The 25,530-nt window shown below is 39.6% G+C and overlaps 1 protein-coding gene and 1 long non-coding RNA gene across 2 annotated transcripts in view; both read left to right on the forward strand.

Annotated features, from left to right (window-relative positions):
• The window catches only part of CTNND2 (catenin delta 2), a 1,122,555-nt gene that overhangs the window by 357,509 nt on the left and 739,516 nt on the right, over positions 1-25,530 (forward strand). The window lies entirely within an intron of this gene.
• LOC129633264 (uncharacterized) lies at positions 130-9,288 on the forward strand. The gene is made up of 3 exons (XR_008704986.1): positions 130-306; positions 862-934; positions 9,064-9,288. It is a non-coding gene; the product is annotated as an uncharacterized LOC129633264 (long non-coding RNA).

A 25,530-nucleotide genomic window follows, 5' to 3' on the forward strand; every position in this document is an offset into this window, starting at 1 on the left:
CCAGAGATGAAAGCACTGGGAAGCATCAGCATATGTGTGTGTTAGTGGCTCAGTTGTGTTCAACTCTTTGCAACCCCATGGACTCTAGCCCGCCAGGCTCCTCAGTCCATCAGATTTTCCAGGCAAGAATACCAGAGTGGATTGCCATTCCCTTCCCCAGGTCATCAGCATATTATTCAGTTCCGTCTCTCAGTCATATCTGACTCTTTGCAACCCCATGGACTGCACGCCAGGTTACCCTGTCCATCACCAACATATATCATCAATGGCATGTAGATGGTGTTTAATGGCTCGGGCCTGGACAAGGTAACACCATATGAATTTTCTCCTTCTGGTCATTTGTTTTCTGTGTTTCTATGAATCATAGTTTTGCAGAATTTAACGGGACTCTTCATAGCTTCCATGGCTCTGGGCAGGTTCACATTGCTTTTGGCATAATACATTACGTTGGCACCTTCTATTTCTAGTTTTGTTGCAAACTGTTGATAAAATTCACAAGTGCTATATTTTATAAGAGTGCCCCGGGTTCTTTTTTTATGGTTGTCAATGAACTTGAGAATTTTTTATAATGCATGGTGTCAACTTTAAGCCTATTTCCTTACATGCGATCTAATTATGTATAAATCTCTGCTTATAGCGGAAGATATGTTCCTTTTGAAATTGGAGGGGGGTTGATGCCTGCTGTGTTCATAGACATTCCACCCAGATTTTGAGTTTTTTCCACTTAGAATGTTGGCAGTTTGACATTTTAACAGGTCTAAGTTAAATAAAACAGTATTTGAATAAACACAAGGAGTATGATGGAGAAGTGTGTTCATAAGTAAGGCAGTTAGACATCTTTCTTTCCATAATTTTTCACAGGTTTCAGAGTCAAATAAATTTTTGACCCCATGGACTATAGCCTGCCAGTCTCCTCTGTCATGGAATAATCCAGGTAATAATACTGGAGTATTATACTGGAGTAACCTTTCCCTTCTCCAGGAGATCTTCCCGACCCAGGGATCGAACCTGCATCTCTCACATTGCAGGCAGATTCTTTACCTTCTAAGTTACCAAAGGATCCCCTAAATAATAGTAATTTATATACTAATAGTAATAGTAAATTGCAATTGATTTTAGTATCATCTAATAAAAGAAACTTTAAATTCTGAGTGCAATTATGCATGATAAAGTGTTTGCTGTTTCTTAAAAAATGAAATACTTAAAACTGTATGATGACTTCTGCAATTATTTTAAAAGATCATTTTTCCTTGCCATATTTTCAATGATTTTATTCATTTTTAAATGGGTAATAATTTTATATATGCCAAATATGGAGACCATACTTAAAATATATGTCAAACTATATCTGTGTGGCTCTTCAGGGAGGTAACTTTGCAATGTTAAGTGTGTGATTTAGTTAGTAGGACTGCTGTAGTGCAGTGCCATCAGCTTGGTGGCTAAACAACAGACATGTACTGTCTCTTTGTTATACAGACTAAAGGCCTAAGATCAAGGTATTGGTTCCTTCTGAGTATGAGAGTAGAAATCTGGTCCATGCTCTCCCCAGGCTCCTTGTGGTTGGCTGCCCATCTTTGATGTTCCTTGACTGGAGGAAGCATCATTCTGATATCTGCCTTTATCTTCAGTGATGTTTCCCCTCAGTGAGCGTCTCAGTTCAAATTTCCCTTTTACATAAGGATGGCAGTCATTTTGGATAAGGGACCACCGGATGACTTCATTTTAACTTGATTATATCTTTGAAATTATTTATTTATTTACTTTTGGCTGTGCTGGGTCTTTGTTGATATGTGTGGGCTTCTCACTGTGGTGGCTCCTCTTGTTACAGAGCATGGGTGCTAGGCATGTGGGCTAGTAGTTGGGGCTCATGGGCTCTAGAGTGTAGGCTCAGTAGTTGTGGAACACGGACTTAGTGCCCTAAGGCATAGGGAATCATCCCAGGCCAGGGTTCAAACCCACATCCCCTATATTGACAGGCAGATTCTTAACCACTGGATCAACAGGGAAGTTCTGATTACATCTTTAAAGACACTATATCCAGTTATAGTCACATTAACACGTCCTGGGAACTAGGATGCCAGTATATCTTTGGGGGGAGATACAGTTCAGAACATATAAGTATGTAATCTCCTTTCTTTCCTAGTTCAGTTCAGTACTGTTCAGTAGCTCAGTCATGTCCGACTGTTTGTGACCTCACAGACTGCAGCACGCCAGGCCTCCCGGTCTAACACCAACTCGCAGAGTTTACTCAAACTCATGTCCATTGAGTCGGTGATGCCATCCAACCATCTCATCCTCTGTCATCCCCTTTTCCTCCTGCCTTCAATCCTTCCCAGCATCAAGGTCTTTTCAAATGAGTCAGTTCTTTGAATCTGGTGGCCAAAGTATTGGAGTTTCAGCTTCAGCATGAGTCCTTCCAATGAATATTCAGGACTGAATTCCTTTAGGATGAACAGGTTGGATTTCCTTGCTATCCAAGGGACTCTCAAGAGTCTTCTCCAACACCACAGTTCAAAAGCATCAATTCTTCAGCACTCAGCTTTCTTTATAGTCCAACTCTCACATCCATACATGACTACTGGAAAAACCATACTTTGACTTTGGACCTTTGTTGGTAAAGTAATGTCTCTGGTTTTTAATCTGCTGTCTAGGTTGGTCACAACATTTCTTCCAAGGAGCACAGATCTTTTAATTTCATGGCTGGAGTCACCATCTGCAATGATTTTGGAGCCCAAGAAAGTAAAGTCTGTCACTGTTCCCACTGTTTCCCCATCTATTTTCCATGAAGTGATGGGACAAGATGCCATGATCTTTTGAGCTTTAAGCCAACTTTTTCACTCACCTCTTTCACTTTCATCAAGAGGCTCTTTAGTTCTTCTTTGCTTTTTGTCATAAGGGTGGTGCCATCTGTATATCTGATGTTATTGATATTTCTCCCTGCAATCTTGATTCCTGCTATGCTTCATCCAGTCCAGCATTTCTCATGATGTACTCTGCATATAAGTTAAATAATCAGGGTGACAATATACAGCTTTGACGTATTCCTTTCCCTATTTTGAACCAGTCTGTTGTTCCATGTCCAGTTTTTGACTTGCATAGATTTCTCAGGAGGCAGGTAAGATGGTCTGGTATTCCCATCTCCTTCAGAATTTTCCAGTTTGTGGTGATCAACACAGTCAATGGCTTTGGCATAGTCAGTAAGCGGAAGTAGATGTTTTCTGGAACTCTCTTGCTTTTTCAATGATGCAACGGATGTTGGCAATTTGATCTCTGGTTCCGCTGCCTTTTCTAAATTCAGCTTGAACATCTTCAAGTTTATAGTTCATGTACTGTTAAAACCTGGCTTGGAGAATTTTGAGCATTACTTTGGTAGCATGTGAGGTGAGTGCAATTGTGTGGTAGTTTGAACATTCTTTGGCATTGCCTTTCTTTGGGATTGGAATGAAAACTGACCTTTTCCAGTCCTGTGGCCACTGCTGAGTTTTCCAAATTTGCTGGCATATTGAGTGCAGCACTTTCACAGCATCATCTTTTAGGATTTGAAATAGCTCAACTGGAATTCCATCACCTCCACTAGCTTTGTTCATAGGGATGCTTCCTAAGGCCCACTTGACTTTACATTCCAGGACTTCTGGCTCTAGGTGAGTAATCACACCATCATGATTTTCTGGGTCATGAAGATCTCTTTTATATAGTTATTTTTTGTATTCTTGCCACCTCTTAATATCTTCTGCTTCTCTTAGGTCCTTAACATTTCTGTCCTTTATTGTGCCCATCTTTTCATGAAATATTCCCTTTGTATCTCTAATTTTCTTGAAGATATCTCTAGTCTTGCCCATTCTATTGTTTTCCTCTATTTCTTTGCATTGATCACTGAGGAAGGCTTTCTTATCTCTCCTTGCTATTCTTTGGAATTCTGCATTCAAATGGATATATCTTTCCTTTTCTCCTTTGCCTTTCACTTCTCTTCTTTTCATAGTTATTTGTAAGACCTCCTCAGACAACCATTTTGCCTTTTTGTATTGGGACGGTCTTTATCACTGCCTCTGGTACAATGTCACAAGTATCCATCCATAGTTCTTTAGGCACTCTATCAGATCTAATCCCTTGAACCTATTTGTCACTTCCACATAAGGGATTTGATTTAGTTCATACCTGAATAGTCTAGTGGTTTTCCCTACTTTCTTCAATTTAAGTCTGAATTTGGCAATAAGGAGTTCATGATCTGAGCCACAGTCAGCTACCAGTCTTGTTTTTGCTGACTGTATAGAGCTTCTCCATGTTTGACTGCAAAGAATATAATCAATCTGATTTCAGTATTGACCATCTTGTGATGTCTATGTGTTCAGTATTCTCTTGAGGAGATACCCCATGTCCAAGGCCAAAGGAGAAGTCCCAGCAAGATAGTAGGAGGGGCGAAATCACATTTAAAATTAAACCCCATACCCACTGGAGACGCTCAGAGGGCTTGAACATACCTTGTGCACACCAAGACCCAGGGACCCCACAGAGACTGAGACAAAACTGTGTTTGAGTGTCTCCTAAGGAGGTATGGGTGGACTTCAACAGGGACAGGGGCTCTAGGTGCAGTAGACCTGGGTATGGCCTAAGCCCTCTTGGAGGAGGTAACCATTAACCCTACCACAGAGCCACCAGAACTTACACAGGACTGGGGAAACAGACTCTTAGAGGGAACAAACAGAACCTTGTGTGCACCAGGACCCAGGAGAAAGGAGCAGTGACCCCACAAAAGACTGACTCAAACTTGCCCATGAGTGTCCAGGAGTCTCTGGCAGAGGCATGGGCCAGAGGTGGCCTGCTACAGGGTGGGGGCACTGAGTGTAGCAGTGTGTGCATGGGGCCTCTTAAAAGAGGTCACCTTTATCTTCATTACCTCCACCATAGTTTGGCCTCTGGTCAAATAACAGGGATGGAACACAGTCCCTCCCATCAACAGAAGATTGGATTAAATATTTACTGTACATGGCCCTGCCCATCAGAACAAGACCCAGTTTCCCCCTCAGTCAGTCTCTCCCATCAGGAAGCTTCCATAAGCCTCTTATCCTTCTCCATCAAAGGGCAGAAAGATTGAAAATCACAGTCACAGAAAACTAACCAATCTGATCACACGGACCACATTCTTGTCTAACTCAATGAAACTATGAGCCATGCCATGTAGGGCCACCCAAGATGTAGGTTCATGCTGGAGAATTCTGACAAACCATGGTCCACTGGAGAAGGGAATGGCAAACCACTTCAGCATTCTTACCTTGAGAACCCCATGAATGGTATGAAAAGGCAAAAAGATAGGACACTGAAAGATGAACTCCCCAGGTTGATAGGTGCCCAGTATGCTACTGGAGATCAATGGAGAAATAACTCCAGAGAGAATGAAGAGATGGAGCCAAAGCAACAACATCACCAGTGGATGTGACTGGTGATGGAAGTAAAGAGAAATATTACATAAAAACCTGGAATGTTAGGTCCATGAATCAAGGCAAATTGGAAGTGGTCAAACCTGAAATGGCAGGAGTGAACATCTACGTTTTAGGAATCAGCTAACTAAAATGAACTGAAATGGGCGAATTTAACTCCGATGACCATTATATCTACTACTGTGAGCAAGAAACCTTTAGAAGAAATGGAGTACTCATCATGGTCAACAAAAGAGTCCAAAATGCAGTACTTGGATGCAATCTAAAAAATGACAGAGTGATCTCTATTCGTTTCCAAGGCAAACCATTCAGTATCACAGTAATCCAAGTCTATGCCCTGACCAGTAATACTGAAGAAGCTGAAGTTGCTCAGTTTTATGAAGACCTAGAAGACCTTCTAAAACTAACACCCAAAAAAGATGTCCTTTTCATTATAGGGGACTGGAATGGAAAAGTAGTAAGTCAAGAAATACCTGGAGTAACAGGCACGTTTGACCTTCAAGTACAGAATGAAGCAGGGCAAAGGCTAACAGAGTTTTGCTAGGAGAAAGCACTGGTCATAGCAAACACCCTCTTCCTTGCTAACATTCCTAATTTTCCTTAGACAGTTTTAGTAAGTAATCATAAGGATTTTCTAACTTTATATGTGTATATACTTAGGAATAAACATGTGAAAAAGTGAAAATGATAGTTGCTCATTCGTGTCCAACTCTTTGCCACCCATGGACTGTAGCCCACCAGGCTCCTCTGTCCATGGAATTCTCCAGGCAAGAACACTGGAATGGGTAGCCAGTCCCTTCTCCAGGGGATTTTCCCAACTCAGGGAACCTGGGTCTCCTACATTGCAGGCAGATTCTTTACCATCTGAGTTGCCAGGGAAGCCCTGTCAGTTGGTCAGTCATGTCTGACTCTTTGGAACCCCATGGACTGTATCTTGCCATTATGTGTTTATGATTCATTTATGAAGCCAGTGTACATCTCTGGCCCTGACCACTTCTCTGAAGTCCAAATTTGTATTCTGCCTGCCTTATCACCTCCAGCCAGATGAATGACAGACATTTCCATTTAACATGTTCAAAACAAATTTTTGTTTTGTATCCCCGTCCTCAAATGTTCTTCCATCATTCTTTTCCACCTCAGTAGATGATCTCTCTATTCCTCTAAATTCTTTTTAAAGAGCTGAGTCATCCTGGCTTGTCTCTTTTTCTTATTTCTTTCTTCCACCTATTCCATAGGTGTCATATTTTCATATTACCACTGTATCAAATTACCACAATTTAGTAGCTTAGAAAGACACACATTTGTTTACCCCACTGTCTCAGAAGTCTAACTTGGATCTCCTTGGGCTAAAATTAAGGTGTCATCAGGATTGCATCCCTTTCTGGAGCTACTGGGAAAAATAAGCTCCTTCCAAATTTAGTCAAGTTGTTGTTCAAATTCACTTCCATGAAGTTCTAGTGTTGAGGTTTCCATTTCTTTCCTGGCTGGTGACCAAGAGCCATTCTCAGCTTCTAGAAAAGTGAAAGTGTTTGTTGCTCAGTCATGTCTGACTTTTTGTGACTCCATGAACTGTAGCTCACCAAGCTTCTCTGCCCATGGAATTCTCCAGGCAAGAATACTGAAGTGGGTTGTCATTCCTTCTCTAGGGAATCTTCCTAACCCAGGGATCAACCCCAGGTCTCCTGCATTACAGGCAGCTTCTTTACCATCTGAGTCACCAAGTAAGAATTCACCTGTATTCTGTGGCTTATGACTCCCTTCCTTCATCTTCAAAGCCAGCAACAAATGACTTTGAATCCCTCTGACCTATATTCTGCCTCATCTCTTTCCTCTTCTGCTTTATCTCTTTGGCTCTTGTTGGGTAAAATTCTAGACTTTTATTGGCTCATGTGATTAAATTTGGCAAACTTAGATTCAGGATGATTTTAGGTCAACTCACTTGTAACTTTATTTTCAAAGTCCCTCCATGGTAGAATTTAGATGAATGTTTTAATAACCAGAGCCAGACATCTTGGAGGGAGGGGACATCTTTAGAATTCTTCCCCTCACAGCTCCCATGTCCTGTGAGCTCCATTTTGGGACTCTTTAGCTTTTATCCCTTTATCCCCTATAGGGATATTTTGAGTATCCCTATATACTCAAAACTACTGTTTCTGGATTATTACCATATTCTCATCATTGACCACCCTACATGATTTCTATGAATCATGGTTTGTCAGATCTAAGCCGGACTATTTCTTCATAACCTGTGTTGTTCCAGGTGGTTTCACATTAACTTAATATAGTAAGTTGATTTCTTTTTAAGAATGATAGCTGTCATATCATGTTACTTAGATCCCCAAATGCTCCCTTTAGAGTAAAATTCAAACCTTAACATGGTCTCCAAGGCCCTGATTACTGGTCTGGAGGCTTGGTCACTTTACCAAACTATCTTATCACTGGAAGAAGCCATCTTTGTTTTTTATGTGCATGTGTGCATGCGTTCTCAGTCATGTCTGATTCTTTGTGACCACGTGGACTGTAGCCCACCAGGTTTCTCTGTCCATGGGGTTTTCTCAGCAAGAACACTGGAGTGGGGTGCCATTTCCTACTCCAGGGGATCTTCCTGACCCGGGTGGTAGGTGTTAATTGTCTGTGATTCTCTGTTAAGAGTGTGAGACTGTTGTCTGTTTCCTCAGCATCAAATCTTCGGCTCCTACAGTGTATTGATGTTGGGATCATCCCATAATGTTTGCTTCCCTGTAGAATTTAAGTTGCTTTCTTCTGTGTACATTTATTCTGCAGCATGTGAGGTTCTCAATGTGCTGGATACCCTCTCCTGTTCCTGATGAGGAGTTCCCCTAGGAACTGTATACATGAGACAAGCCCTCAACCCCCAAAACTTACAGCTTTACTCTCATTGAATTTGTATAAACTTTTCTAGCCCTTGACTGTACAAATCTTAATGCACTTTTATAAAGGAACTTCATTGAATAGAAGCCAAGCAACTTCCCCAAGGAAATCTGGTCTGTGGCTAGAATTCTGAGCAGTTGTTTCTATGTCTGATTCCTTTCTGAATCATACCAATATCATAATTTATCACAACTTTTTTAAAGCACAGGTAAATTAATTATTCAATTTTTTTTCCAAAAGTGAATATTTATCTTCTTCATGTCAATGTTTAATGTCTTCTCCTTGACAGGTTTTTTTTAAAAACTCTCAAACATTAAATTCTATGGAAGATGCCTGAAAACAACTGACAGGATAAAACCGCACAAAGTAACACTTTTCTAGAATCAGAAAGAAGGAGGGTGAGAAAGCAGAGATGATCTGCTAAGGGCTTTGGGATTGTCACCCCTCTACTACTTGGTACCCAGGCCTAACTGTGTCTCCCATATTTCCTGATACATGTTACCTAGTTCCTGGGGTGAAAAATGTGCAAACAGGTTTCCAAATTCTAAAACCGAAAGCTGACCGAAAAGCTCATGAAAATCTCCTTCTCATTCCTCCACTCACTACTATACTTTGGATTAGAAATGCATCGCTTAATTTCCCATTCAATATGATAATACCAAAGTAACTTTTTCAATGAGGGGCTTTCTTAGATCTTGGGACAGAAGTGTTTAATCGTGGCCTGTTCATGTGACAGCATTGAAAATATCTGGAGAAGATAAGCCCCAGGCTTTCAAGCGGAGAGAGGAAGAGCTAAGATTTGGAAAGCCCAGAGAAGATGGGGACGGGAGAAGGAAGATGCGTACAGAAGAGGGGAGAGAACTTGCGAAACTTGGAGTTAACCTGCTGCAAGGATGGACTCATGGCTTGAGAGATAGGGACTTCCCTGGTGGTCCAGTGGTCAAGACTTCACCTGCCTTCAAATGTAGGGCATGCAGGTTCAGTCCCTGGTCAGAAAGCTAAGATCTCACATCCCTCAGGGCCCAAAAGCCAGAACATTAACAACAGAAGCAATGTTGTAACACATTCAATAAAAACTTTAAAAATAGTGCCTATCAAAAAAAAAAAAAAAAAAGGTTTTTTGTTTGTTTGTTTTTAAAAAAAGGACTGAAGGGACAGCCTTTTTCTCAGATTCACACTGCACAGCATACCAGGTTGGTGCCTGACCCCAGTTACTCCCATTTTAAAGATGAATCTGTCTCATCTTTAAAAGAGGAAAACGGTGCTTTATTTGCAACGGTGAAAGTTGTTGATATAAGTAAAAAAGCTTTGCACCATGTCTAGATCATGATTATCATCCAACTCACTGTAACAAGCAGAGTGTTTAGGAATTTCCCAGGCCAACTGGATGGCTGTGAAGACATGAGAGCACAAGTTGCCATAGCCGAATGCTGCGTTAAGTGAAACCACTACCTTTAATTCAAAATCTGACCCCACATAGTCCACATTCCATCAGTTGACACTTCCATGGGAAAAGCCGAACCAGTCTAGGAATACGGATGCTCATCAAACATGCAGTCATAAATATCTGTGTTATTTCTACTCTCTATGTGTGATAGCAAAGTAACATAAAACTTTGAAGTTTCAGAATGTGTCTTAATGTTGTGCATTTATCAATTACAAAGAAAAATAGCATTCAATCTGCTGGGTCATGATTAAAAAGATTTACTGTATGTAATTCATTGTAGGAATAAATAAACTGATATGCTTAAAAGAGATAATACTGAGTTTCTAGAAGAAGGAGGAGTGGATTGCCAGATATTCTGTATTTCCAAAATAAAGGTGGACTGTACGCTTGGAGAAGGCAATGGCACCCCACTCCAGTACTCTTGCCTGGAAAATCCCATGGACGGAGGAACCTGATAGGCTGCAGTCCATGGCGTCGCAAAGAGTTGGACATGACTGAGCGACTTCACTTTCACTTTCATACATTGGAGAAGGAAATGGCAACCCACTCCAGTGTTCTTCCCTGGAGAATCCCAGGGACGGGGGAGCCTGGTAGGCTGCCGTCTATGGGGTCACACAGAGTCGGACACGACTGAAGCGACTTAGCAGCAGCAGTACGCTCTGTGAGGGTGGGGCCATATCTGTGTATTTTGTCTCTGTGGGTGCTCAGTTGCTCAGTCAGGTCAGACCCTTTGCAACATCATGGATTGTAGCCTGCCAGGCTTCTCTGCTCATGGAAGAGTACTGGAGTAGGTTGCCATTTCCTGGTCCAGGAGATCTTCCCAACTAAGGGATCAAACCCCTGTCTCTTGTGTTTCCTGCATTGACAGGTAGATTATTTACCACTAGCGCCACCTAGGAAGCCATCTGAGTATTTTACTACCCTTCAGAATAGTGCCAGGAGCAAAACAGATGTCTAATAACTATTAATATTTGTTGAATGAATGAAAAGTCAAACCTACACAAACTGAATGATTTATCAGCTTTGTTGAGCTGTATAATAGACTTCTCTACAAAATTTTCATTTGTCTTAAACTCAACCTATGTCTTTCTACATTGGCTTTTATTTTTAGAGAAAATAATCTTCATGAGTTTGACATTGTACATTAAAATCTTGTGATTATGGAAATGAAGTGTTGATGCTGTTGTTGTTCAGTCACCCAATCATATCCAACTCTTTGCCACCCCACAGAGTGCAGCTTGCCAAGCCTCTCTGTCCCTTACCACCTCCCAAAATTTGCCCAAATTCATCTCCATTGCATTGATGATGCCATCCAGCCATCTCATCCTCTGACACCCTCTTCTCCTTCTGTCCTCAATCTTTCCCAGCATCAGGAACTTTTCCAGTGAGTCAGCTGTTCGCATCAGAAGACCAAAATACTACAGCATCAGTCCTTCCAAAGAGTATTCAGGGTTGATTTCCCTTAAGATTGACTGGTTTGATCTCCTTGCTGTCCAAGGGACTCTCAGGAGTCTTCTCCAGCACCACAGTTCAAAGGTATCAGTTCTTTGGCACTCTGCCTTCTTTACAGTCCAGCTTTCACAACTGTATGTGACCACTGGGAAGACCATAGCCTTGGCTATACAGACCTTTGTCGGCCAAGTAATGTCTCTGCTTTTCAACAAACACACTGTCTAGGTTTGTCATAGCTTTCCTGCCAAGGAGCAATCATCTTCTGATTTCATGGCTACAGTCACCATCTGCAGTGATTTTGGAGCCCAGGAAGAGGAAATCTGTCACTACTTCCACCTTTTTGCCTTCTATTTGCCATGCAGTAATGGGGCCAGATGCCATGATCTTGTTTCTTTTTTTATTTTTTTTTCAATATTTAGTCGTAAGCCAGTTCTTTCACTCTCCTCCTTCACCCTCATCAAGAGGCTCTTTAGTTCCTCTTTTTTTCTGCCATTAGAGTGGTATCATCTGCATATCTGAGATTGTTGATGTTTCTCCCACTTGTCTTGATTCCAGCTTGTAACTCATCCAGCCCGGCATTTCTCATGATGCGCTCACTGTATAGGTTAAACAAGGTGGATGTCAGCAGACAGCCCTGTCGTACTCCTTTCTTGATCTTGAACCAATCAGTTGTTCCATAAAGCATTCTAACTGTTGCTTCTTGACCCACATACAGGTTTCTCAGGAGACAGGTAAGATGGTCTGGTATTCTCATCTCTTTAAGAACTTTCCATAGTTTGTCATGATTCACACAGTCAAAGACTTTAGCTTAGTTGATGAAACAGGAATAGATGATTTTCTGAATTTCCTTTGCTTTCTCTGTAGTCCAACAAATGTTGGAATCTGATCTCTAGTTCCTTTTCCTTTTCTAAACCCAACTTGGACATCTGGAATCTTTTGGTTCACATAATGCTGAAGCCTAGCAGGTAGGATTTTAAGCATGACCTTACTAGCATGGGAGACGAGTGCAATTGTCCGATGGTTAGCACATTCTTTGGTACTATCCTCCTTGGGAATTGAGATGAGGATTGACCTTTTCCAGTCCTGCGGCCATGGCTGGGTCTTCCAGGTTTGCTGACATAACGAATGAACTATGCTTCAATAAAAAGTAATAAAAAGAAGAAATAATTAAATCATATGATTATGAAGTAGAATGCAGCACCTCTGTAATTAGCCCTGAACCGTGGATTTCTTTGGGAATCCAATCTATTTCAAAACAGACATTGGCAGGTAATCTTGGACCCCATGGACTGTAGCCTATCAGGCTCCTCCGTCCATGGGATTTTCCAGGCAAGAGTGCTGGTTTGTTCAGTTGTTAAGATGCCCGTTGTGAAGTTCCCTTCTTCTAAATACCTCTTTACTCTGTAATAAGGTAGAGAAAAATGCAAGAAGCATCCACCTATGCTTTTAACTTACCAAATGATTAATCTGTATTATAGTCATCAAAGTATTTTCATAAATCGTCTCGTAACTTTGTCCTTGATTTAGCCCCTCATTGATTTTAGGCTACCGGTGTCACAGGAGAATTCTAGAACAAAGATTGCCTCAAACCACCATTATACATTAATATTAGCAACTTGAAAAATGAAAAGCAGTATTCTAGATTGTTGATGTTTTGTTTGTTAATATTTAAAGCAATAGCAAGTGAAGCTGTCTCTTGCTTTCTCTCTTTCCCAAACCAGCCTGTTGTCGGGTTATTCCCTTAATGTCCCTGGCTCAGCGTGTCAGCGGACAGACACCGGAGGAGACACTCTGGTCTCCGTGGCCAAAGGGCAGAGCCCTTGTTTCTCGCTGCAACTGCCAAGAAAGCATTTGAATAGTGCTATCTAATGTCATTGTGTTTATTATGCAGACTGACACATGTCTATGGGAACTTGTCTGAAAAGAAATACTCATCCATGTTGCTTCTTTAATCTTCCCAGATGACAAAAATCATGGAGTTATTCTTGGTGCTGACAATGAAAAAAAAAAAAATAGCTTTACTATCTCTCTACCTATAATGTCCTAATTATGTTAAAATTAGAATTGAAGTGGTGATACAAGGTGTTGTTATGAGCCATTTGCAGTGTTAAAAATTCAATTATTGTGATGGTGTATTTTGCAATAACAAAATAGATGAAAAAGATATCCTATCATGAATTTCCATAGAAAGACAAATTAAAATCTTATACTGCTTTACACCCCGTTATTGTTAAGGGACTTAATTAACACACTCTTGGAGAAATGTTCCTCTCTGCCTGAGCCTTGGGAATAAGGCTAGTCGGGGAGGGAGGTCACTTTTCACTACTTGGCAAAAACTTCTCAAGAGCTGGGTGGGGGACTATAGTGGTTGATGGGAATCCACTACTGTTTTAAAGCATTGTGCTGTCCAAATACTTTCTTTAATGAGCACTAAGTACTTAAGCATATTTTAGTTTGTGCCTGAATTTTTTTTTTTATTAGCTTGGTTATTTAACTTTCCAGATAAGAATTTTGATACAAATTAGCTTTCTGTTAATAAATTCACAAAACCTCTCCAGTTTTTTATATTAATATATAATTGAAAGAATATGAAGATGATCCAGAATGATAATTTAGGTAAAACCATTTTGTAAACTATAAGGAAATATGTATATTTATATACTTATCATGATATTTCTCATTTAGAAAAGTATTAGTTATTAAACCCTTAATGAGTTGTGAGAGGTGAACAATTAAATACCAACAATTACATCTAATAAAATAATTTTAATAAATCCACAATGACTCAGGATTTTTAAACACACATCATTAGAATTTAGAGATCTAAATTTTATTTTTAATAGCCTGAATTAAATCGGTTCCAATTATTTATGGCTTACGATGATGTCTCTTCCTTTCAGGGCAGTTTTCTGCAGAAGAAAATAAAATAGATACAAAGTACCATTTTCCATAGTATTGGAAGAAAGAATCTGTGCAAAAAGGAGAGGAGTAGAATCTGATCATTTCAATTGGGTCACAAATAGAAAAAAGGTGAATATTATACTATGGAAAGAAGAAACAAAATATATGGGGTACTGACATTCCTGTGATACTTCAAGCATTTGTTGTTCAACATATGTATGTGAAATGTATGTTTGCATGCTCTTATTCATGTATCTATCACTGCAAATACATATTCACATATTTTTTCATTTCAGAGATGAGATATTCTGAAATATATCTACATCCATGTATAGTACTACTAAATGAGTATATCACCCACAAAAAAAAAATGTCCTTGCTGCTTTACATAAGCCAAATTACAGTACTCGTTAGATTTAGAATTCTTTACATTCTTTTCATTTAATTCAGCCATTCATATGTCAGCTTTCAATCTCACCAGTAGATAGGCCCTCATGGAAACCTTCACAGTGTTGTTCCTGTTGCATTTTTATCACCAAAACTCTCATTCCCTTCAGCTTCTGGGCTGCTATTGTGAAGCTAATTGCTGACATTTCTCTCCAGATCAAACCTTTCATTACCAGCATCATTGAAAGCACGCTGCCCAGTCATTTCGAAATATAATCTCCTACGCAGGTCTTCACTTTAAATGATATGCACATATATTGTTTTAATTGCTGACATATTTTTTCAACTTTCAAAAATGAAGCACAGGATTTCCCCAGTGGTCCAGTGGCTAGGAATCCACCTGCCAGTGCAGGGAACATGGGTTCAGTCCCTGGTGTGGGAGGGTTCAGGCTCCACAACTACAGAGCCACACTCTAGAGCCCTTGCTCCACAACGAGAAGCCCCTGCAGCGAGAAGCCCACCTACCACTGGACAGTAACCCCCGTTTGCTGCAATTAGAGAAAGCCTGGCTGCAGCAACAAAGGCCCAGAGCAACCAAAAATAATTAATTAATTAGTTATTTTTTAAAAATACAGTATAATTAATATACATGTAAAAAATGTGACGTGTGAGTCATTCAGTCTTGTCTGACTCTTTGTGAACCCATGGTCCGACCACGGAATTCTCTAGGCAAGAATACTAGGGTGGGTTGCCATTCCCTTCTCCAGGAGATCTTCCCAATCCAGGGAATGAATGCAGGTCTCCTGTACTGCAGGCAGATTTTATACCATCTGAGCTACCAGAGAAGTTGGTACATTTTATGTTCTGTACTTAGTCGCTCAGTCATGTCCAGCTCTTTGCGACCCCATGAACTGTAGCCCACCAGGCTCCTCTGTCTGTGGGCATTCTCCAAACAAGAATACTAGAGTGGGTTGCTGTGCCCTCCTCTAGGGGATCTTCCCAACTCAGGGATCAAAGCCAGGTCTCCTGCATTGCAGGCAGATTGTTTACCGGCTGAGCCATCAGGGAAGCCCAAGAATACTGGAGTAGGTAGCCTAACCCTCCCCCAGGTGATCTTCCCGACCCAGCAACTGAACTGGGGGTCTCCTGCATTGCAGGTGGATTCTGTACCAGCTGAGCTACCAGGGAAGCCCAAAAAATGCATATTATACATAGATTTTTATAGTTTTTTAAGGTACCCCAAATATTGCTTGGGCTTCCCAGGTAGCACAGTGGTAAAGAATCTGCCTGCCAATGCAGGAGACACAGGTTTGATCCCTGATGGGGAAGATTCCCTGGAGAAGGGAATCTTCAGTGTTCTTCACCCACTTCAGTGTTCTTGCCTGGAGAATTCCATGGACAGAGGAGCCTGGCGGGCTACAGTCCATGGGGTCACAAAGAGTCCAACACAAGTGAGCAACTGAGTACATGGGCACTGTACTTACTTTTGATGTTTATAAGCCAGTCCTTAGTGAATATTAGCTTTAATGAATATTAACATTTTACCCTTGCCTTTATTGATAAAATTTTTTGGTTAAGTCCTATACTTCTGGTAAATTTTGTGATGACTAAAGATATGCTTTTGTTCCACTCTTGGTCTTCAATCCATATATTATAAGACTGTAAGTGATAGACACCCCCTCTCTTCCCTCATCTTGTAAACATTCCCTTAGGAGGCTAATAAAGGAGAAAGCGAAATATGTTTCCTTTCATTTAAAGAAGTTCAGATAAGTCATTCAAATGTAAGTGGAAAAAGGATTTTCAGATTTCTGTGTACAACATTGGCCTAATGACCTTTAAAATGGTTGGCAAAAATCCTGGTTGGTAAGGATTACTCAGTAGGTCAACTGGATCGAGGGCAGCCCTTGGGCGCTCACTCCTTTGGGAACGTGGCTGATTCTTGTGCTTGTACCCAGTCGATCAGCCATGTCTGACCTTTGCGACCCTCTGGACTGTAGCCGGCCAGGCTTCTCCATCCATGGGATTCTCCAGACAAGAATGCCCTCCTCCAGGGCATCCTCCCAACCCAGGGCTCAAACCAGCATCTCCTGTGTCTCCTGCATTGCAGGCGGATTCTTTACCTGCTGAGCCAGTGGGGAAGCCACGATGGCTGATTCTTACAGGGCTGGAATTTCTCCTCATCAGAACCTTCTTCCTTGGTAAGAGGTAGGCAAGTGGACAATCTGATTCTTCATTGCTATGGACACCCCATAAATACTGTGGTTTTGAGGCAGGACTCCAGGAGACAAACCGTTGTCCACGATAAATATCCTAGTGGATAAGAACACCCGTTCTGAAGTCAAACTGCTCAAGTTCTCATAAAGTTTCACTACATAAAATCTATGTGATTTGAGGCAAAATTTTTAATCCTCCTGAATCTCTTTTCTCATTGATAAAATGAAAATTTAACTTGTTCCATTTAAATGTGTGCAGAAACAGTGGTAAAATTCCATTCTGTGCTCAAGAGGCTTTTTCAGTAATACAGTGAAAGAGACAGCTGTTCCTTATCCCATGAGGATGAGGGCAGAGGCAGTTTCAGGTGTGTGCGAAGTGAGTTTTCCTTGTTATCCAGTTCTGAGTTACTGACCCAATAAAATGCCAGCTCGTCCCATCTTCATTATTTTTTCAAATATGCCCCTGTCCAGAGAGCATGATTGTGAATTAAGGGAAGCAAGGGAAGCAAGGGATTGATGGAGGCCAAATTAGGAATTTATAGCAAGATATAGGGAACACAGCACAAATCTACAGAGCTGAATGAACCTTAATATTTCATGGAGTCCATTGGATGACCTGAGAAATTTTGAAAATGCCAGGGAATCATTTCATTTTAGATGGGCTACACTTACAAAGAGACCAGCCTCAGTATTTAGGAGCTTTAAAGAGCTATAACTTTAGCCTGTAGGCATTCTAATACATGCTGATTTCAGATATGCAGTATCAATTCTAGAATCAACTTAAGCTGCATCATACTGTGAAACACCTCCGTTTTTGTATACCTGTGTTTGGGCAATGTTCGTGAATAGAAGTGTATTCAAAACATCTTGTAGAAAATTCTTCGAAATTCTCAAAAGAGAATGTAATATATCAACAAATGATAAGGCACTGATCCTGTAGTAATTCATACATGTTTAATATACAGTGTTACACATATATATGGAATCTAGAAAAATGGTACTGAAGAATTTATTTACAGGGTAACAGTGGAGAAATAGAGAGAATAGACTTATGGACATGGGAAAAGGGGAGGAAAGAGTGAGATGTATGGAAAGAGTAACATGGAAACTTACATTATCATGTGTAAAATAGGTAGCCAACGGGAATTTGCTGTGTGGCTCAGGAAACTCAAACAGGGGCTCTGTTTCAACCTAGAGGGGTGGGATGGGGAGGGAGATGGGAGGGAGGTTCAAAAGGGAAGGGATATATATATACCTATGGCTGATTCATGTTGAGGAAACAGCAAAATTCTGTAAAGTCATTATCCTTCATTTAGGAAAAAAAAACAAAACTGTAGAGTCTTATATTTTCTGCAGACTCCACACACATCCAACCCCACCACAGGACAAAGAGGGAAGTTAGAGATTATTGTCAGGCACCCAAAAAGAAATGGAACAAATATATTATAATTCATGAAAGACTGTTGACCAAATATTTAAATACTGTTCTAAGTTAAAAAAAAAAAAAAAAAAACACTGCTGAGAAAAACCAAACACAAAGCACAAGAATACTTGAGTCCTAGAGTTACAGGAATGTCTGACGTATTCAGCCTGTTCATCCCTGTGTAACCCCCACCCCCATCTTCATGACAGACGTGCCGGTAGCCAGTGTCCTCTGTATTTAACTTCCCAAGACACAGTTAAATCTCAAGAGTGAAAGGACAGAATGTTCCAGGCTAAATGTAAGATATCATGCTAATCCCAAGGAGAATGTCTTCTACAGGGAATAATTATACCAAAATATTCATAGAGTTATGACTTGGTGTATTGAAATGCATGTTTTTAAGAATTGACTCATGTTTGTTTTAAATGCTGCCTTCTGATTTCTTTGATCTTTAGTCCTTTTTGCAAAGAAATACATTTAAAGTATTCTCCTTGGCATGTGTCTTAGCCAAACACATTGTGGGAAGAACTTAAAATGCTTAGTCATGTGCGTTCTCTTATTGGTATTCCTGAGGTGCCTCGGCCTGGGGCAGTGACATAATACCTAACTCCGGCCAAAGGAACAGTGCCCACTCTGTTTTGACAGAGTATTATTCATGATCACCACTTTACGGAAATGTTCAAGAATATCAAGTAAAGGCATGAGCTAATTATGCAAAAAATCGAAACAAATGCTACTTTTAATACTAAGAGATTAAGATGCAATAATCTTAGTAGCCAGATAAATTGAGTTACTTCTTAGATAGTGCCTCAGATACATGCTTGAATTATGAAAAAGGGTAAAATAAGACCCTTTCCATCTGAGTTCTGCCGTAGGAAAATTCTCCTTTGTAATTTAAAATGTTGCATCATTCTGCCAAAAAAACATGTATATGTGTGTGTGTGTGTGTGTGTGCACGCACGTGTGTGATTGTGCAGGCTTGTGTGAGAGACAGAGATGACTTTAAAATGAATAATTCTGCATGTTATCAGTAGTACTTAGAAAGTGCATATATATATATACTCATTGTAAAACTGTTGAATTGTAGCATTTCAGGAGTAGTCTATGCAGCAGATATATTTCTACCTCTAATGGACGAATGTACTAAAAACTGTGTTCTAAATTCATTTGCTTGCACTCTTTGCAGTCATACATTCCGTAACTGGAGATCCCTGTCTTTAAGCTTTGTTTATGTCCAAAATATAAATTTATATGCATTTCATGAATTGACAGTCTGCATCATCAAGGATGCCAGGGATTTGCTAAGCTGTAACTGGATGGCCGATATACATCCTGTGTAAGAAACCAAGAGTGCTTTGAATACAGTGAACTAATTATGATGCCAGAGGAGAGCCCTGAAATCCTTTGTCTTCAGTTTGAGATCTTTTACATGAACTTTAATTTAAGGCATAGAGTGAAGGAAGAGGAATATACTGCCCAGGATGAAAGGTCTCAAATAAAAGGTATTTATCCCAGTAGGGCAAATGAGCACCAAATGTTTTATGAATGGGATTCAGTATATACAGCCTGCACTCCCAGTTAGAGGGTTCAAATTTACATCAGTGCACAAGTAGGAACAGGTGTGTGAAGGTACGTGTGTCCAGCCTCTAAGTACAGAGGGTCCTACTTCCGAGGGTGTCCTGCAACAGGTCACCAGGGTTTAGTAGTAGCGGGAGGCATGGAGGTTTCGGTTTTATTTGAGCGTCTGTCACTACCAGGGCCCTGGGCAAAAGGCCAGCGTGGTTTGTTTGACTTCCTTCCTCTTTCTTTTCTTCCTTTCTTTCCTCTCCCATGTCCTGCCATCCATTCTGGTCATGGACAGCAGAGATAACTGCAGACTGCAAATGAAATGCTGAACTGGCTCTAAAAATATGACTCCTTGCAACCATTTAATTGCAAAAGAATCTTTGTGCTGGAGCTTCACCATGCCCTTCAGAAGGCCAGCTCAGTAATTTGGCTGTCAATCATGTGTAATTTTACACCTTAGAGTCTGGAGGGATAATAAATAGAATTAGAGTTTTCCACTGGAATGCTGATTCTTAGAAAATGAACAGCCCAAATTACTGGAAGAGTCTTTAAAAACGTCTCATGGAAAAACCAGGTTTTATCAAAATAAAAAAAAAGTAAACTATTCATTTTAAACTTATTTTAAAATCACGACAAAGTCTGTCACTTATTTATGTTAAACCATTCTCGTATTAGTGCTTCTTCTACCCTGTTGTCAGTATATAAAAGTAGTCAGGATACTAAATTCAGTTTCTTTTTATCTGGTCTAAGAAATTGGATCATTTGCCTAAAAGGACCGCAATATAGTGAATTATTTTTAAATGGATGATACCACGCAAAATAGTGAGTCCTTCATCCTTTGGTTCTACTTTTGTTTTGTAAGACTTAAAAATCTTTTTTAAAACAAAATTTATAAGGATATTCCTGGAAACTTCAAGAACTGAAATGGGATTTAAACAAAATCAAGCACGTTAGAACAGAAATAATGTTCCTGTTCACATGCATGCCTCTTACAGTGTTCAAAAATCTGGGACAGAAAATAATGTAGGGTTTTACTGTTTAAGTATAACATACATACAAAAACGAGTGTATGCCATCAGGTAAAACTTGCTCAAGATTATGTGTCTAACACTTGACCACAGTACTGCATTTGGTTTTTGTTTTATTTTCTTTGCTGAATAGCATTTGATGGTGTGCATGTACCATGCTAAACCCATTCTCACAATTGGGCATTTCAGTAGTGTCCAGTGGGGGCTGATATGAATACTACAGATATGAGTGTTCTAGGTGATGTCTTCATCAGAAGACATGTTTACACACGTTTCTGTTGAGTCTATACCTGAGAGCAGGATTTCTGGGACATAAAATATGCATAAAAAGACTTTTAAAAGAGATGGAAAGACATGAAATTTCTTTTTCCATTTTATATTCCCATTCACAGTCTATGAAAGTTATGGTAACACCCAGTTATTTGCCAATATTTGGTATTTTTCTCTTCTCCCCCTTTTTTATCATAACCCTTCTGATACGCATTGATATCCTATGAAAGTTTAAATCTGTATGTTCCTTGCCTTGTGAGTAATGAAAGGAAGTTGTTCATCTTTTCATTTGTTTATTGGCTGTGTGCATAACCTGTTTTATAAAGTGCTTGTCCAAGTATTTTGAAGTATATATACATATATACAAACACACACACATACACAGAATATTCTTCCACTACTGCTCCTTCACCTTTTTAGTGGAATCTTTGATAAAATGAATTCCCCAATGAATATGGTCCAACTTATAACTTTTTTACTTGTTTTATTAGCATTTTTTGTATCCTGCATGAGAAAGCCTTGGCTACTGTAACATCATGCATGTGTTCTATATTTTACTTTCAGAACTTTATTGTTTAATCTTTCATATCTAGACCAGCAGTTTATATGGAATTGATTTTTGCATATTTTTGAGATGGGGATCAAGGCTCATTTTTTCACTGTACGGATATCCAGAGGAAAGCATCATCTTTTCCACTGCACGAATGTCATCAGCCTCATAAATTAGATATGTGTGTAGCTTGGTATCCAGATGATCTCGTTTCACTGTTCTGTCTCTCCTTACATGGATACCTCATGGCCTTAATTGCCACTGCTTTGTAATGTGCTTTCTTATCTGTTAGTTTCAGCCTTCTGGGTTTGTTTCTTTTTTTCCAGACTTCTTGCTTTTCTTGGCCACTTGCATTTTCATATACCTTTTACAATCCACCATCCCTTGTCTCAGCCTCTCCCATGCTTGGAAAAAAAATAAAAGATGCTGCGGTTTGGATTGGAATTGTGTTAACTCTATCAATTAACCTAAGGAGACTGGAATCTTTACAATATTTTATCTGTCGGTCCATAAACACAGTATTTCCCTCCAATCATTTAGGTCAGCTTTAATTTCAATAGGTTGTTGTTGCCAAGTCAGGTTAGGCTGCTTGCTGCTCAAAAACCAATAATCGAAGGGGCAGGGTCAGTAGACAGGAAAGATGGTTTATTCAGAAAAGCTGGCAATCTAGGGAGAAGATGGACTCATGTCCAGCAACCAACTCTGAAGATTATGCTTAGCTAGCCATGACAATTTTTAAAGTGAAAAAAGGGGAAATAATCTCAGTTAATCATTAAAGGAGGAGGTCAGATTCTTCATCACTTTGCACTGCATGCCAACCTGCTGACTTCTGATCTTCTTTGGATGCTTTCTTGCCTGCATGGTCTGCCTGAAAATTTAATAAGTGGAAGCTGGGGGTGTAGAGTCAGACATTCATCACTCTTCTTCCTTCTAGTGAAAGAAGGGAATCAACAGGTTAAGCAAGGCATTGTGTATGTTGAGTAAAGCAAAAATAAGGAGCTAGGTTAAATGTTGCCTTTGTTGTTGTTTAGTCGCTCAGTCATGTCTGACTCTTTCCAGCCCCATGGACTGCAGCACTCCAGGCTTCCCTGTCCTTCACTATCTCTCAGAGTTTAAATGTTGCCTAGTGATCTCATCTTTTTTTTTTTTTTTGGTGTGATTTTATTTTTGATTTTTTTTAATTTAAATTTATTTATTTTAATTAGAGGCTAATTACTTTACAATATTGTATTGGTTTTGCCATACATCAACATGCATCCGCCACGGGTGTATACGTGTTCCCCATCCTGAACCCCCTACCTCATCTTTATAATGAAGGTCTGAGGAAAACAGGGATGAACAAACAGAAAAGAGGCAAAGGAGCTGCTTACATTGTCTAGTGTTTAGTGTAGAGGTCTTTTGCCACTTTCATAGATATAGTCCAAGTTATTAGATCTTTTCTATAATGTAAATATGATAAAAATTAAAGCAGTAGCTTTAATTTCTTTATTGCTAGTATACATAAGGTCTTCACTGATGACACAGATGGTAAAGTATCCACCTGCAATGCAGGAGACTCAGGTTTGATCCCTGGGTCAGGAAGATCCCCTGGAGAAGTGAAATTGCTACTTATTCCAGTATTCTTGCCTGGAGAATCCCATGGACAGAATCCAATGGCTGCCTACTGTCTGTGGGGTTGCAAAGAGTCGGACACAGCTGAGCTACTAACATGCATACAATATACATAAAGAAAATGGGTGTTTTTTGTACATTTCCTTTTTATTTTTACTCTATCACTGAAGATCCCTAGTATGGTGTTAGGAAGCATAGTGGTAGCAGTGAATGATTTTTCATTCATGGTTAAGGAGAAGTTTTTAATATTTAACTCTTATTGTAATTGTTTTCATTATCAAATGGAGGGGACCACTCTCCATGCCTAGTTTGCAAAGCTGGTTTCTTAAACTATAAATGACTGTTGAATTTTATGGAAACCAAGTATTTGTGCTTTTTTAGATCAAGTTTTAAACCATTAGAATGGATATTCCACGAAGTCCACAATTCTGCTTTCTTCAGAGAACACTAAGATCAACCAAGAATACAAAAAAAAAAAAATAGGAATACAATTCCACATACAATAATGCTAGACAGAATCAGCCACAAACTCACATAAAGAAGGTATGCAGAGTTTAGAAACCGCTTTTCAGATTTCATTCTGTATGCAAATTTCATTCTGAAAAAAGTAGGAAGGAGAGAAAGATGGATGGAAGAAAGGAAGTGTCAGGACTCAGCATCCTTCACTGGAACACAGAGTCCCGAAGACATGGTGGGGAATGGGAGAGACAAAAAGCCCTGTAGAGGACAAGCTCCAACAAGAGAGAATCATCTTGAAGGGGGTGTTTCAAGAACTGCATTTTTTGTTTTCACTTCCTTCATACTCTGCACTTTCTCCTTCCCAATCAGTTAGTAAGCAGAAGTTAGGCCAAGATAAGGTTGTCATAATTGAAAAATAAGTAATAAAATAAAGTGTTTAAATATAAGACAGTGGGTTAACCCTGTTTTTTAAAGTAACAAATTAGAAAGAGAAGAAAGTAACACAGTGATATACAAAAAGCAGAGAAAGTATCATTCCAGAAGATAAAATTACCCCCAGAAAGCTTAAGAGAAAATTAGCCATATTCTTTTTTTATAGCCTGAAGACATTTAAAATCATGAGGGGAAAGTGAAATCAAAGAGATGATGATAAGACAAAAAAGATGTGGAAAGAATAACAATAAACTGGCAATGCTCATGAAAAAAAATAGGAAAAAATAAAGCCATTTCCTGAAATGAAACCACATTAGAAGCCTCAAGAAGAATAATAGTGCAGGAATATAGAGACCTGGTATGAGGGAATAAAGCAGAAGAGAAAAAAAATACATAAAAGCAAGAAAAAAGAAGGCAATCGATATGGAAGAGAGATAGCTCGGAACTAATGTATGAGATGTTATCACCTGGGAAAATAATTTTCTTAAAAGAGACTGCCAGCCTGGCTTTTAATTCTGTTCTTCAGTTTTCAGTGTCAGAAGATACCTGAATGATTCATTTACAAACACTGTGTGTGTGCTGAGTCACTTCAGTCATGTCCAACTCTTTGCAACCCTCTAGACTGTAGACCACCAGGCCCCTCTGTCCATGGGATTCTCCAGGCAAGAATACTGGAGTGGGTTGCCATGCCCTCTTCCAGGGGATCTTCTTGACCCAGTAATCAAACCCATGTCTCTTAAGTCTCCTGCGTTGTCAAGTGGGTTCTTTATCACTAAGCCACTTTACCACTTGGGAAGCCCATTCACAAACATTATAGAACCTCTAAGTAGGGGGCCAAGAGTTGTCTGAATTCAGGAGCATCCTCACAGAAATGAAAGTGAGCTGACATCTACAGGCACCAGGAACACCCCATTCTAGGTGAATAACACCCCCATGGTGGTTACCAGTCCTCCAGGCAACAGAAGTATCCAGTCTGCACTGGCAGGAACACAGGCTTCCCCATAAAGCATTCTTGCCAAAGTATCTTAGGAACAACATAGTCAGTCAAGACCTGGGTCAAGCTGCGTGCTTTAGATTTGGACATACAACAGTATTAGGGGCGAGTGGGATTGGTGTTAGGGTATGTGGAATAAGAAATACCCTTTATTTTATAAAAGTATGTGCTGTTTGAATTTTTAATAGTAAGCTTATATTGTTTTAAAAAATCAAAAATTAATTTTAAAAAGTCGTCATTTCTACTATATGTAAAACAGATAACCAACAAAGACTTACTGTGTAGCAGAGTACTATACTTAACATGTTGTAATAACCTATTAGGGAGAAGAATCTAAAAATAAATATATATGTATATATGTGTGTGTGTGTATAACTGAATCACTTTGATGTATACCTGAAACTAACACAACATTGTAAATCAAGTATACTTCAATTAAAAAAATTAAGCAATATAGTAAACCATAAAAA

The sequence above is a fragment of the Bubalus kerabau genome, chromosome 18, assembly GCF_029407905.1.
Source record: "Bubalus kerabau isolate K-KA32 ecotype Philippines breed swamp buffalo chromosome 18, PCC_UOA_SB_1v2, whole genome shotgun sequence".
NCBI lineage: Eukaryota > Metazoa > Chordata > Mammalia > Artiodactyla > Bovidae > Bubalus > Bubalus kerabau.